Raw genomic sequence first — 14,014 nt, forward strand, 5'->3', positions numbered from 1 at the left:
CGCAGTCCCCAACGGGAAAGCCGGCTGGCGTGGCTCACCAGAGCCCCGAGCAGGAACAGACACAGGGCCAGCAGGTGTAAAATCCCCTGGCTGAACAGGTGCCTGAGCTGATGACTGAGCAGGTGGCTGAGCTAATGCCTGAGCTATGGACAGAAGTAGAGGTTGTAGTGGTTGTTGTAATGATGGTTGTAGTGGTGGATTAGCAGGTGGCTGACCTAGTTCTCCCGAGCCTCCAGAACACGAGGGAACCTGCTGGATGAGCTCACCTGAGCCTCCACCAGAGACGGGGACATGTGCAGGCACCTGCCAGACACTAGCTGCTCCAGCGCGAGTAGTAGGTACGGAGGTGGGCTGTGCTGGCCTCACCCTGGGGACTGGCATGGGTGCTGGATCAGACTGGACACCAGTGACTCCCTGCCGAGCAGGAGGTATGGGTGCTGGAGTGAACTGGTTCATGGCTGCCGTCACCCTGGGAGCCATTTCATTGGCCATCTTTCGTTGATGAGGATTTACGTGAAAAATAAATGACCATCTCTGAACTAAGGAGGAGGCCTAAGCACAGGTACACACTGTACAGGCTGCCAATCTGTCACAGGGCTAACAAAGAGAGCTAGACAACCATGCCTATGGGCAATTAGAATCACTAACGCACTAACTGCATGTCTTTGGACTGTGGGAGAAAGTCAGGTGCCTGGAGGGAACCCACGCAAGATGCTAGCAGGCAGGGCATACATGGAGCGCCATAACCAAGAGGCCGGCATAGTATACAGAAAAATCTGTGCCGAGTATGGCCTGGAAGTTCCGAGGTCAAAATGGGAGATGCCCCCAAGAGTGGTGGAGAATGACTGAGCTGAGATCCTGTGGGACTTCCAGATACAGACGGACAAAATGGTGGTGGTTAACCAACCGGACATAGTGGTGGTAGACAAACAGAAGAAGACGGCTGTAGTGATCGATGTAGCGGTTCCGAATGACAGCAATATCAGAAAGAAGGAACACGAGAAGCTGGAGAAATACCAAGGGCTCAGAGAAGAGCTCGAGAGGATGTGGAGGGTGAAGGTGACGGTGGTCCCCGTGGTAATCGGAGCACTAGGCGCGGTGACTCCCAAGCTAGGCGAGTGGCTCCAGCAGATCCCGGGAACAACATCGGAGATCTCTGTCCAGAAAAGCGCAGTCCTGGGAACAGCTAAGATACTGCGCAGGACCCTCAAGCTCCCAGGCCTCCGGCAGAGGACCTGAGCTTGAAGGATAAACCGCCCGTAGGGGCGAGATGGGTGTTTTTTTTTTTTTTATGCAAATAATACATGCAGAGACAGAAAGAGATAGAGGGGGACTGCAATATTCGGCCAATACATTACAGACACCACAGAGGCAAGGTACAGGACAAGAAAGGTCAGACAAAAACACATAAGGTTTGTGTGTTATTAGTTTTACATTGTATTTTATTTTTTGCATTTTGCATTTTTTAAATTGTCTTTTAATATCACAGAACATGAAACTTGCTACATAATGTGTAGATAGAGTGGAAACACTGATCATTAAACACTTGACATAGTGAGGTTTGTATATTTTCTTTGTTATATGGGCATTATCTAATCAGGTGAATTCTGGTTGATGCAGTTAAAAAAAAAATCTTTACTTGACTGGTGGGAGTTTTTAAACTTAAAGCTGCATGTAATCATATTATTTACCCATGTAGACAACCGAAAAGAACTAAAATCTTCAACACAGTTTTACTGCAGTTTGTGTGCCATAGATATTCAATCTATTATTTGTGTTTCTTGATAACAAAATGTTGTGTTCTTACACGTTTCTATAAATTAATTTCTCCTCCTGATTTACATTTCCCTGAATGCAATGCAAATCATTATTCCCCAGTCTGATCTCATGCAAAATATGAAATCGTTGAGAACAGTAAATACATCTGCTGGACAACAAGTCACTTACACTGGAGACAACAGTTTCACCAGTCGCTCATGGGACAGGTTTTTTTACATTTCAATTGCATCATTAGCTGTTATGAAAAACTGCTTTGTATTTTTTTTTATTCCAAGCAAACTCCCCCAAAGAAAAAAAATCAAACCAAAATAAATTGCTTATTTATTTAAACAAAAAGAAATTACAATATAGGAATAAAATACAAAGGAACCACTTCCTTGGATACTCAGTTTTCTTTGTTGCTAGGGTGACATACTCCCTACATTTTCTGATCACTTAATTGCTATAATATATAATACTAGAATTATCTTAATAGTCTTCCTATCTCTGTTCGTTGGTAGGTCTGTTATTTAAGGCCCCTATATTTTGTACTGTGTGTCAATAGAAATATTAATCTTTCATAAATAGTCTTATTTTTGAAAAGCGCACTGTGTCATTCCCAAAAATTTATTTTTGCCAGAAAACATTACAATGCATTCAAATATATGACACCCAGGGCCGTGCAGAGATGTTTGAAGGGGCAGGTGTTCAAAATTAAAAAAGGAGCACATAGAACCAGGCTGAAAAACAGTAACTCACATTTATCAAGGATCTAATATGGAATCGCATCACACTACATCACATTCATCAGGTAGTTGTGTTGTATTATTGTAGGGTCTACCTTAAAATATAAAGTGCCCTGAGGCGACTGTTGTTGTAATTTAGCGTGATTTATGTTTCACCTGATAGGGTAAAATGTTGCTATTGAGGGGTTGCTGCTGCTCCTGCTGCTGAAGTGGTGGAGGGCAGGGCTGTGTTGATCAGAGTCTGTAGACTGTAAAAACTCCATAGGAAAGATGGTAGCTGATTTAAAAAGTGTTATGTGTTATAAGAAAATGTAAAGATTGGTAACAGCGCTTGGAACGATAAGGCAACAGGTTAGAAAAACTATGGGAAATAAACTGAAACTGGAATATTAGTAGGGCAAAAGAAAGGGGCGGTCATTGTAGGCTTAGAATGTAACAAAACGTCTGTGAAGGTTCTCAGTCATCCAGGTCATTGTAGTTTAAGGAGCTTGGAAAGAAAAGCATCTGGACTTCTTTAGGTTGCTTGAAGACGTTTCAACTCTCATCCGAGAAGCTTCTTCAGTTCTAAGGTCAAATGGTGGAGAGTCCCAGATTTGACTGAAGAAACTTCTTGGAAACTACTGCCTGTAGCCGGCACAGAGGGGAAGGACCCAGAAGTGGGCCACTTATAGATATAGTGGGCTCAGAATTAAACCAAGTGATTTATTCAGAGACAAGAGTGGGAAACATGATGTGCGACTCAGTGAGAAAAAAAACTCTAAACTAGTGCAATAACTACTATTCACAAGGCTATATACAAGAGGGGAAATGTGCAGAGCAACGAGGGGTTTCAAGGGAAGCCGCTGGGAATGAGGGGGAATACAGGAGACATGATTTATCCAGGGCAGGGTAGGCACAGAGTCTTTAGGGCACAGAGAGTGTTCAGTTGGGTGAGCCAAGGCAGATTGACAGATGAGAATGACGAATGAGGTAGCAGCTTACTTGTAGCGGAAGAGCAGTTGACTATGGGGAAGCTGAGGGTCCGAGTGAGTGGAAAAGCGACTGGGAAAGGGGTCCGACCTGGATGTTCCGTAAAGTGAAGCGGGCGGAGAGCAGGGGGCAGGCCGTGGGAGTGACAGCGATCCAAGCTTCTTAACTGAGCGAGGGTTGCAGAGGTGAAGTGAGGATTGCCGGGTTGAGATGCCAACAGAGTGATGGTGAGAATGAAAAAGTAAACTGTTAACACAGGGAGAAGACTGGTTAGGTGAATTATCTATTTGAAAGGAACACTGGCGGACTGGCAAAGGAGAGTTGACCAAAGCAGGTTTAAGTACAGCCTCCTGACTGTCACTGATTAAACCCAAGTGAGGGAGATCGCCTGCCTCAACCTCTAGGAAAATGCTGCCAGCCTTCAGAACAACCACCACAAAAAAACAAAAAAAAACCCAAACAAGATTTATACCACGAAACAAAGCATTATGCCAGTTTTTGTACCAGTGGGGATATCAATTTTCAAGAAAAATAAAAAAGTTTTAATCTATACATCTGCTCCACTTGTGTGTTATGTTGCTTCTCTTTCTTTTCCAGACATGCCAACCAATCTCTCATCCTGGAACAGCTCTCTTTTTCAGCCAAACCATTCCCTGGTGATATCTAGCCATCTTATAGAAATCAACTGCTTCACCACCAGACCCGGTTCTTTCATCTTAATGGCATATTTCGCCTTCAACATGCTCCTCTTTCCTCTCTGCATCCTCATCCTCTATCATGGTCTCCAGCAATGGTGGAGAAAGCGCTGCACCTCCTCAGCAGTCACAATGAGTCACTCTGACAGCTTCACCTATCACATGGCTGTCATGGAACTGATTTGTAACTTGGGATGTATCGTTACCATTTATGGTATCAATTCATATGATTCCAACATAATATTTATGGGGTTCAGTCTTATTACTTTTACCTGGTATGGAGAGACATTCTTTCATATCCTGACATCTGTGGAGCGCTATCTGGCTGTCATTTATCCCATCACCTACGTTAGTGTGAAATATGAAAGAGGAGTCAGAATCAGAAATATCTGCATTGTCTGTATTTGGCTGCTTTGCTGTGTGGGGACAGCTCTGGTAGTGAATATGTATGTTCTTCTAAAGGTGATGTTTAGCCTTGTTATGTTATGTTTCATCATCAACTCCTTCTGCAGCCTCTCTGTTCTCTACATTTTGATTCGTCCAGGTCCAGGAGAACAGGGTGCAAACAGGGAGAGGTCAATCAAACTCAGGGCATTCTACACTATTCTGGCCATACTGGGAGCACAGGTGGTGAGGTTTGTGGGAGGTCTATCTTGGGCTGTGGTCAACATGTCAGGAGGAGCAAATGAATGTATTGTAAATACATCCAATATGTGGTTTAATGTTCCCAGCACTCTGGTGTTACCTTTGCTGTTTCTTTACAGAGAAGGCAAGTCTTTGTGCTGTAAGAACAACAGCCAGTGACTCAGAAAATCACTTAAGATAATAAGAAAATAAAGATGTAATAAAAATGATAATATTAATTAGAATATAATAATATTTACCAAAATAACCAAAAGGTAACAAAAGCATGCAAACCCAAAATGATAGCATATTCTTATTTTAGCTGTACATATTTTGATTGGGAATGTATAATAAAAAGGCATGTCTCATTACAGCAACCATCTGGCATAGTTAGAATATATAATGTACAAATCTTGTCTGTAGCTCTAAAATGTTAAAGAAATAAAAGGTTATTTAAACAGTTTCTAGTTTGGTCTTCATCTACTCTTTGCACGTAAATCTGTCTATACAGATTATAAAGGAGATTTTAGACTTTTAACATCTGTGTGTTTTTGTTTTTTGTGATACTTGAGCTGAAGCTGGTGAATAAATCAAGCTATATATTTCCAGCATATTCATTGCTTACAATCCAGAAAATTACAACATTTGAGGCTCTACTCTCTGAGGATACACTCACACTCACAACACTATTCATTAAATGTTAACAACTGGATCCTGACAGAGACATATAGAGCTACGGATATGCAGTAAGTATCCTGCTATTACCTGAGTTTCCTCTTAACTTTTGTCCATCATTTGTGCAAATCATGGCTGAATTAATATCGATATGGAATACATTGTTGTGCTATTAAGGCCCTGAATAATGGAAACCCAGCCACTCATTTCTGAATGTTGTCAGGACAATGGTTATATTATATTAGTTTCTCTCAGTCCCATGGATATTGCCAAGGTGGTCTCCTCCACCTAGTAGTAGGGCACCTCATTCAATGGTGGTCAAGATAAGAAGTTAGTGTTTTTACATGGTAGCATAGAAATAGAAACCTACATTTAGACTTGTAGGTGAAAGAAGAGAAGAGAAGTGAAAGAGGCTTCATCCTCTCGAGTTTCAGTTGTGATTGGAGATTTATCATTTTAAATGATTTTTTTTACATGTTAAGAGATTTATTTTGTTTTTTAAGAGCAAAGAGCATGTTGTTAGTGCTAAAAATGATAATGTTTTCAATTAAAACACATCCTTTCATTGAACCAAACATATGTTTCAAGAGTCTATTTGACAGCTCAAGACAACACTGATATACTAAAGAGTTTCTGATTCCTATCCAGGCACCTGAACACCAGATGGACATAATACCACCTACATGGAGTGAAGTGGAGAAGGTAGTGAAGCAGGCAAGAGCAGCATCGGCCCCAGGACCTAATGGCATCTCATATAGGTTCTATAAAAACACCCCACGAGTCCTCAGATACCTTTGGAAGCTGATGAAGGTAGCGTGGCAGAAAGAAGTGATTCCAAAGGCTTGGCGAAGACCAGGAGGTATTCTGATCCCTAAGGAGAAGAAACTTCTCATCCATCAGCCAGTTTTGTCAGATCAGCCTGCTGAACGTAGAGGGAAAGATCTTCTTCAGTGTCTTGGCCCAAAGACTATCTACTTTCCTGCAAAGAAACAACTATATTGACACATCAGTGCAGAAGGCCGGCATCTAGGTTTTCTCGGGATGTCTGGAGCATGCCAGCTTCATCTGGCACCAGATTCAAACTGCCAAGAAAGAGCAAAGAGACCTTCATGTGGTCCTTTTAGACCTTACCAATGCCTTTGGGTCAGTTCCGCACAAGATCTTGTGGATGGCCTTCAAATATTTCAGCGTACCAAACCACATCACAGGTCTGGTCAAGACCTACTTTCAGGATTTACAGTTTTGTGTCACAGCTGAGAACACCACCACAGCCTGGCAGCATCTGGGGCAGGCTACATGATTTCCCCTCTGGCATTTATCATGGCAATGGAATTGGTCATGCGGGCATCTCGGTGGGTAGTGGGAGGTGAGAGACTCAAGTGTGGCCTTCGTCTTCCTCCCATTAGAGCCTACATGGATGACATGACCCTCATTACAACAACAAAACCATGTACTGGGCGATTGCTACAGAAGCTCCAGGAAAACACCGAATGGGCAAGAATGGCGTTTAAGCCGAGTAAATCTCGCAGCATCTCCATCATAAAAGGAAAACTGACTGCTGAGCAGAGAACCAATTCCAACAGTATCACAGAAGCCCATAAGGAGCCTGGGATGGTGGTATAATGTAGACCTCAATGATACGTGGCAACTAGAACAACTAAGGCAGAATTTGGCTAATGACCTCAAGTGGATTAACAACACTGCACTCCCAGGGAAACTGAAGCTCTGGTGCTTCCAGTTTGGGTTGGTACCCAGACCACTGTGGCCGTTGACAATGTACGAGGTCTCACTCAATCATGCCAATCGACTAGAGAGGCTAGTGGGCTCCTACGTTAAGAAGTGGCTTGGACTTCCCAAATGCCTCAGCAGCGTTGGAATCTGTAGCGACGGGATACTGTCATTGCCTATCTCTGGCCTGGTAGAGGAGTTTAAAAGTGCAAAAGTGAGGCATGAGATGTGACTCATGGACTCCCGGGACCCCATAGTGAGAGGCACTGCTCCCACCCTAGCAATGTGGAGGAAGTGGACCCCAGCCATATCTGTGCTACGGGCCAAATCTTCTCTTTGGCATCGTGACGTGGTGGGTCACGTCCAACAGGGCAGAGGTATGGAGGACCACAAGAGCCACGCGCATCGAAATAAAGAATTCTGTGCTTAAATAATGAATTGTAGAATAAATTCTGCATTTGTAAATTCATTTTCGAATTCCACTTTAATAAAGTGATTTTCAAAATGCTTTTTAAAATGGTGATTCCACTCCTCATTTCAAAATCCATTTCCCTTTTCTGTTCGCTCAGGGATTAACATTTGGATTAGCAATTAGATTAGCAACTTCATTTTTTAAAAAGCATTTTAAAAATCATTTTGAAAATCACTTTATCAAAGTGGAATTCGAAAAAGGTTTTTGAAATGAAGTTTCCCCCAAGCCGTCAGACTCCTGAACACTCAATGACTGGACTGACACACATATATGAGATAACAGTACAGAAAATAAAAAGGCAGTTCACCCCTTTTGCTTCAGTAACTATTTACACATGAAAAGTATCTACAATCTATTTACAAAACTCAGCATTCCTCAGGGAACACAAACACAAAAGTCATCAAGGGTTTTGGAGGCCAAATACAGGTCTGCTGCCCCAGGACAACTGCTGGAGAGGGTTTTTCAAATCAGCCACTTGATCAGGAAACCAATCAGCAGCCGCCAGCTCTCCAATCAGGAAGGACCTGTAGAGACTTAAAGTAAAGTATAATACAGAACAAAATCCAGCCATCATGATCCACAGCCTACAAATATGACAAACATCTCGGAAGGGGCCACAAACCACAGCATGCCTTAGCTTTAAACTTTGAAAGTGAAGTGAAATACCTGCTCTAGAGCTTGGTGAAATACTATGGACAGCTTTTAAATGTTCCAGGGAAATATATAGCAGTTTTAGTGGGACAAAACATTTCATCACTCATCCAAAGGACTTCTTTAGCCTCAGTTACCTGCAGGTTTCCCCTACTTTATAAACGGTACATTTACTTAATGACCAAAACTATCACCACTGAATAACAATGGGCGGTGAGGTCAGTTTCATGGTTGTTAAGTTCAGGAAGAGCTCAAAGGCCCACACCCCACTACACCTCAAAGGATCTGCTGTTGAGACGGCAAACAGTGTGAAGTTCCTGGGTGTGCACATATCAGATGACCTCTCCTGGACTCTGAACACAACATGCGAACAGCATAGTGAAGGACACATGCACTGTTCTTCCTCCTTCCATCTGGCAGACAGTTTCGCAGCATCAAAACCGTAACAGCCAGACACTGCAAGAGCTTCTTCCCCCAAGCAGTTAGATCCCTCAACTCACTACCACCAAAGGACTGATAAACACAAACACTTTTACAAACACTTTTACAATACTCACCAAAAGACTCAAAAACATCACAAAGTTCCACAAATCTACTACAAACTGGACCTTGGAACAATATGCTTATTTGCACACCTCAGTCACATAGTTACTGAACACATCTACATAATGCTATATTTGCACATTTTGCATCTTGCACATGTCTTCATCCTGTCCTGTCTACAATATCCTGACTGTAACTTGAAGCTGGTATTCTATACCAACTGCACAATCCACTGTGTATCGTCTCTGTCCTGTCTTTGTGTATTGCACATAGATATAGTTAGTAATAGTACCTTTTAGCTCTTAATTTTACCCAAATGTAGCGAGTTATTGTCATGTTATGGCTATGTGCAGGCAGGGATTGGACCCAAACGCAAACTCACTGACACAAGGAATAAACTCAAACAGCTACAGCTTTATTGGCTGGCAGGGGGAAAAGCATACAAAACTAAACTAAACTGGGAAACTCTAAAAGAACTAATGCACATGAGGAGACACTGGGAAACACACAGCACGAGGGACGACGCAACACTGAAAAAGAGAAACACATGGCTTAAATACACTGGGGAATAACGAAGGGAATGAGACACAGGAGGAGAGCACAGCAGGGAGAAATCAGACATGACGAGACCAAAGGGAAGCAAAACTCAACACACTGACCTAGGACACAGACCTTCAACATAAAACAGGAAACTCACACATTCAAAGCCACAGACCAAGAAACACGGACTTTACACAGAGGGAACACACAGGCAGAGAAGACTAAACACAGAACAGAGGGCACAGAGAAACATGAGGGGAAAGGGATCGAACCATAGAATAAATCACAAATGAACTTGACATAATACAAAAATCACAAAGAACTGAAAACGCTGGGTCAGGAGACCCAGCACCCTGACAATTATTATTTATGTGTAATTTCTAGTTTTATATCTCTTGGAGATATATAACTGCACCATGGGGGGCTTGGGGCGAAATGGCATTTCAGTATACTGTGTATTTTGTTGTACTGACAATAAAGACCTTGAATCTTGAATCTTCATGATCATTAACATAAACATTGTCATGACCACAGATCATTGACCAATAGTACCATTCACAGTGAGTTAGGAAATGGCTGCAATCACAGCATTGTACTGTGACATGGTGAAAAATGGACCCTCACATCCGCTCTTCTCACTGGCCACTTTTTCAGTAATGAGGATGTCCATGTTCTTGACAGGGAGCAATGCTGGTTTGAGCGGGCAGTGAAGGAGGCCATTTATGTGAAAAGTGAATGACCATCTCTGAATTGAGAAGGGGGCCTAAGCACAGGTACACACTGGAAAAGCTGCCAATCACACAGGGCTAACACAGAGAGACAGACAACCATTCACACCTATTTTCAATTAGAATCACTAACCAACAAACCGCATGTCTTTGAACTGTGGGAGGAAGCCAGGCGCCTGGAGAGAACCCACGCAGACATGGGGAAAATGTGCAAACTCCACACAGGCAAGCCCCTGTCATGAAACAGCTGTGCAGGCTGGCAGGAAATGACCCAAAAGCAGAATCACAGAGGCAGAACGCAAACTCAAAACAAGACACACAGCCATGAGGGAGATCGCCATACAGGACCGAGCGAGACGCTGACATAACTACACAGAAGGATAAAGAGGGAAGTGAGGACACACGGGGAACACAGCTGACATGAATAACCATAACAAGACAGGGGAAGCAAAACTCAACAGAATGAACATGAAAACACAATAAAACAGCGAGGGAACACGAGGGGGAGCAGACATGACGGGCTGGAGAAAAATGATGGAATAACACACAAGGAGGGGAAACAAGGCACAAGGACTCATACAACTGTATAAACACAGACACACAGAGGGCAAAGATACAAGGGGAAGTCTAATAAACAAATCTAAATAGAACCACCTAGGTATTATAGAATAACTCCAGACGAACACAGTGGACTTAAACATAAATCACAATACAAAATGACAATACACGCAAGAAAACACAAAACACTGGGTCAAATGACCCAGGATCATGACACGGTCAGATGATGGATTTGAACCTTCTTGCTGTGATACAACAGTGCTAAGCACCATAGCACAGTGCCACCCTGCTGCCCTCATCTATCACATTGGATTCGTCTGTCATCCAGTTTTTTTTGTTTGTTTTTTTTATATGCAAATAATACATGCAGAGACAGAAAGAGATAGAGGGGGACAGCAGTATTTGGCCAACACAATACAGACACCATAGAGGCAAGATACAGGACAAGAAAGGTCAGACAAAAACACAGATAAGGTTCGTGTGTTATTTATTTTACATTTTTTTATTATTATTATTTTTTTTTTGCATTTTTTAAATTGTCTTTTAATATCACAGAACATGAAACTTGCTACATAATGTGTAGATAGAGTGGAAACACTGATGATTAAACACTTGACACAGTGAGGTTTGCATATTTTCTTTGTTATATGGACATTATCTAATCAGGTGAATTCTGGTTGATGCAGTTAAAAAAAGTTCTTTACTTGACTGATGGGAGTTTTTAAAATATTATTTACCCATGTAGACAACAGAAAAGCTCTAAAATCTTCAACATAGTCTCACTGCAGTTTGTGTACCATAGATATTTAATTTATAATTTGTGTTTCTTGATAAAAAAAAAAGTGTCGTGTTCTTACACATTTGTGTAAATTAATTTCTCACCCTGATTTACATTTCCCTGAATGCAATGCAAATATGAATTTGCTGGACAACAAGCCACTTACAGTGGAGAAAACAGTTTCAGGGACAGATTTATTTTTTTTTACATTTCAATTGCATCATTGCCTGTTACAAAAAAAGACTTTTTTTGTTATAACAAACAAAAACAAATTGCTCATTGATTTACAGTTGTTTTTTTTTTCAAATTATTTAGGATTAATATAAAAAGATTGTCACTTTTTTGCCACTCAGTTTTCTTTGTTGCCAAGGTGACATAGTTCCTAAATTTTGCGATTATTTAATTAGTAAAATCTCATTTCTGTAATAGTCTTTCTATCTCAGTGCTTTGTTCGGTCTATTATGTTAGGCCCCTATATTGAGTACTGTGTGTCAGTAGCAATATTAATCTTGTATACAGAGTCTTATTTTTGAAAAGGGCACTGTGTCATTCCCAAAAATCTATTTGTGCCAGAAAACATTACATGAGAAGTGAACATACCTTCATTTGAGAAAAATGAATCAAAAAGGAAACTATTAAGTTATTAAAAATTCATCTTGGAGAATACAAAAAAAAGAAAAAAGATTCATATCATTAATCAAAGTTTTACCCCAGTTTTTGTACCAGTGGTGATGTCACTTTTCAAGAAAAAAATAGAAAGCTGTTTTTCTTTCTTTTCCAGACATGCCAACCAACTCCTCATCATCCAACAACTCTTTCTCTCAGCCACCCCCTTCCCTGGTGATATCAAACAATATCATCAACTGCCTCACCACTAGACCCGGTTCTTTCATCTATACAGCTTATCTGTCCTTCAACATCCTCCTCTTTCCTCTCTGCATCCTCATCCTCTATCATGGTCTCCAACAATGGTGGAGAAAGCGCTGCACCTCCTCAGCAGTTGCAATGAGTCACTCTGACAGCTTCACCTATCATGTGGTTATCATGGAGCTGATTTGTAACTTGGGAAGTATCTTCACCATTTATGGTATCAATTCATATGATTCAAGCATAATGTCTTTGGGGATACCTCTTATTATTTTTACCTGGTTTGGAGAGACATTCTTTCATATCCTGACATCTGTGGAGCGCTATCTGGCTGTCATTTATCCCATCACCTACATGAGTCTGAAATATGAAAGAGGAGTCAGAATCAGAAATATCTGCATTGTCTGCATTTGGCTGCTTTGCTGTGTGGTGACAGGTCTGGTAAAGAATATGTATGATCTCCTAAAGGTGATGTTTTTCCTTGTTATGTTATGTTTCATCATCAACTCCTTCTGCAGCCTCTCTGTTCTCTACATTTTGATTCGTCCAGGTCCAGGAGAACAGGGTGCAAACAGGGAGAGGTCAATCAAACTCAGGGCATTCTACACTATTCTGGCCATACTGGGAGCACAGGTGGTGAGGTTTGTGGGGGGTCTAGCTTGGGGTGTGGTCAACATGTCAGGAGGAGCGAATGCATGTATCATGAATACATGTAATATGTGGTTTAATGTTCCCAGCACTCTGGTGTTACCTTTGCTGTTTCTTTACAGAGAAGGAAAGTTTTTGTGCTGTAAGAACAACAGTTAGTGACTCAGACAATTGTACATATTGTACAGGAGATTTTTGACTTTTAACATCTGTGTATTTGTGCTTTGTAGTGAAGCTTGAACTGAAACTGATGATTAAATTAAACTATACATTTCCATCGTATTGATTGTTTAAATCCAGAAAATAAAAATACTTAAGACTGGACTTTATAAGCATACACTCACAGCACTATTCATTAAATGCTAACAACTTGATCCTGATGTAGAGAAACATATATGTAGTAAAAATGTTGCTATTAACAGAGTTTTCTCTCAACTTTTGTCCATCATTTGTGCAAATCATGACTGAATTAATATAGAAATGGGATCCATTGTTGTGCTGTCAGGGCCCCCAATATTGTAAACCATGCCACTTGTTTCTGTATGTTTTCAGGACAATGGTTAGATTTTATGAGTATCAGTCAGTCCGCATATTTCCAAGATGGCCACCTCCACCTAGTAGTAAGCCACCTCATTCAGTGGTGCTCAAGATTAGAAGTTAGTTTTTTGTTTTTTTTTTATGTTAGCATAGCAACAGAAACATTTGGAATGATCCTGCTTACTTTTGTAATGTTATGAGATTTTATTTTATTTTAAGAACATAGAAGAATTGGTTAGTGCCAAGAAATAATAATACTATCAATTAGAAAACATCCTTTTATTAAGCCATGCACATGTTTGGTATTTGCCAGCTCAAGATAGCATTGATATACTAAAGAGTTTCTGATTCTGTGGGTGAAATGTTTCATCATCAATAATCCAAATGAAAGAGAATTCTCAGCTGATTGCAGGTTTCCCAAATTTAGAAATAGTTGAGTTATATAATGAATTAAAATCGCTCTTTGGTCATAAGCACAGCTTCATGATCATTTATGG

The sequence above is a fragment of the Pelmatolapia mariae genome, linkage group LG3_W, assembly GCF_036321145.2.
Source record: "Pelmatolapia mariae isolate MD_Pm_ZW linkage group LG3_W, Pm_UMD_F_2, whole genome shotgun sequence".
Lineage (NCBI taxonomy): Eukaryota > Metazoa > Chordata > Actinopteri > Cichliformes > Cichlidae > Pelmatolapia > Pelmatolapia mariae.